This window comes from Neopelma chrysocephalum, unplaced genomic scaffold, assembly GCF_003984885.1.
Source record: "Neopelma chrysocephalum unplaced genomic scaffold, ASM398488v2 Primary Assembly neopelma1_160077, whole genome shotgun sequence".
Taxonomy (NCBI): Eukaryota; Metazoa; Chordata; class Aves; order Passeriformes; family Pipridae; genus Neopelma; species Neopelma chrysocephalum.
The window spans coordinates 1-2,233 of record NW_020935043.1 but is presented as its reverse complement, the minus strand read 5'-3'; the positions used below and the strand labels follow the sequence as shown (position 1 = coordinate 2,233).

At 38.9% G+C, this 2,233-nt stretch overlaps 1 long non-coding RNA gene across 4 annotated transcripts; it reads left to right on the top strand.

Annotated features, from left to right (window-relative positions):
• The first annotated feature begins 238 nt into the window (after positions 1–238).
• On the top strand, positions 239–1,522 carry LOC113962407. 4 transcript variants are annotated; one of them, XR_003532540.1, is made up of 4 exons: positions 496–588; positions 680–711; positions 1,006–1,069; positions 1,464–1,522. It is a non-coding gene; the product is annotated as an uncharacterized LOC113962407 (long non-coding RNA). The 4 variants fall into 4 exon arrangements; XR_003532543.1 differs by lacking the exons at positions 496–588; positions 680–711 and adding an exon at positions 239–266; XR_003532541.1 differs by lacking the exon at positions 680–711 and having other exon boundaries at positions 559–588.
• Positions 1,523–2,233: the final 711 nt, after the last annotated feature.

Genomic DNA, 2,233 nt, shown 5'->3' with positions numbered 1-2,233 from the left:
TGCCTTGTCCGGCTGCTGCTTCCGGGAACCTGGAATTCTTTGGGGTTTGTGGTGCAGGGGAGCTGGAAACAGGGAAAACTGGATCTGATCCAGGGATCCAGGGGGTGAAAGGGGCTTGTTCCCAAAGCACTTGGGATTTAAAGGTGTTTGTTCCCAAATCCCCTGGGATTTTAACCAGGGTCTGAAAGGTGTTTGTTCCAAAATCATTTGGGATTTTTAATTGAGGTGTGAAAGGTGTTTGTTCCCAAAGCACTTGGGATTGGAAGGTGTTTGTTCCTAAATCAGTTGGAGTTGAAAGGAGTTTGTTCCCAAATCACCTGGGATTTTTAATCAAGGTTTAAAAGGTGTTTGTTCCTAAATCAGTTTGGGATTTTAACCAGGGTCTGAAAGGTCTTTTCCTAAATCATTTGGGTTTTTAATCAAGGTGTGAAAGGTGTTTGTTCCTAAATCATTTGGGATTGAAAGGTGTTTGTTCCCAAATCCCCTGGGATTTTTACCCAAGCTGTGAAAGGTGTTTGTTCCTAAATCATTTGGTGTTTTAACCAGGGATTGAAAAGTGTTTGTTCCCAAATCATTTGGGATTGAAAGGTGTTTGTTCCTAAATCACTTGGGGTTTTAGCCAAGGTGTGAAAGGTTTTTACTCCTAAATCACCTGGGATTTTTGACCAAGGTCTGAAAGATGTTTGTTCCTAAATCACTTGGGATTGGAAGGTTTTTGTTCCTAAATCATTTGGGATTGGAAGGTGTTTGTTTCTAAATCAGTTTGGGATTTTTACCCAAGTTATGAAAGGTGTTTGTTCCTAAATCATTTGGGATTGAAAGGTGTTTGTTCCTGAATCAGTTGGGATTTTAACCAAGGTGTGAAAGGTGTTTGTTCCCAAATCCCTTGGGATTTTTACCCAAGCTGTGAAAGGTGTTTATTCCCAAATCATGTGGTGTTTTAACCAGGGATTGAAAAGTGTTTGTTCCTAAAGCACGTTGGGATTTTTAATCAGGGTTTGAAAGGTGTTTGTTCCTAAATCATTTGGGATTGGAAGGTGTTTGTTCCCAAATCACTTGGGATTGAAAGGTGTTTGTTCCCAAATCACTGGAGGATTTTGACCAAGGTCTGAAAGGTGTTTGTTCCTAAATCAGTTTGGGATTTTTACCCAAGCTGTGAAAGGTGTTTGTTCCCAAATCACTTGGGATTTCAACCAAGGTCTGAAAAGTGTTTGTTACTAAATCAGTTTGGGATTGAAAGGTGTTTGTTCCCAAACATATGGGGTTTTTAATCAAGGTTTGAAAGGTTTTTGTTCCCAAATCCCTTGGGATTTTAATCAAGGTCTGACAGGTGTTTGTTCCCAAATCGTTTGGTGTTTTAACCAGGGATTGAAAGGTGTTTGTTCCTAAATCACTTGGGATTTTAATCAGGGTCTGAAAGGTGTTTTCCTAAATCAGTTGGAATTTTAACCGAGGTGTGAAAGGTGTTTGTTCCTAAATCACTTGGGATTGAAAGGTGTTTGTTCCCAAATCATTTGGGATTTTTAACCAAGGTCTGAAAGGTGTTTTCCTAAATCATTGGGGTTTTAAGTCAAGGTTTGAAGAGTGTTTGTTCCTAAATCATTTGGGATTTTTAACCAGGGTCTGAAAGGTTTTTGTTCCCAAATCCCTTGGGATTTTAACCAAGGTCTGACAGGTGTTTGTTCCTAAATCATTTGGTGTTTTAACCAGGGATTGAAAGATGTTTGTTCCTAAATCACTTGGGATTGAAAGGGGTTTGTTTCCAAATCAGTTGGGATTTTTAATCAAGGTTTGAAAAGTGTTTGTTCCCAAATCACTTGGGGTTTTAACCAAGGTCTGAAAGGTGTTTGTTCCTAAATTATTTGGGGTTTTAGCCAAGGTGTGAAAGGTTTTTATTCCTAAATCACCTGGGATTTTTAAGCACAGTCTGAAAGGTGTTTGTTCCTAAATCACTTGGGATTTTTAATCAGGATTTGAAAGGTGTTTGTTCCCAAATCACTTGGAGTTGGAAAGTGTTCGTTCCTAAATCATTTGGGATTTTAAGCAGGGTCTGAAAAGTGTTTGTTCCTAAATCACTTGGGATTGAAAGGTTTTTGTTCCCAAATCATTTGGGATTGAAAGCTGTTTGTTCCCAAATCAGTTGGGACTTTTAACCAGGGTCTGAAAGGTGTTTGTTCCTATATCAGTTTGGGATTTTTACCCAAGATATGAAAGGGGTTTGTTCCTAAATCAC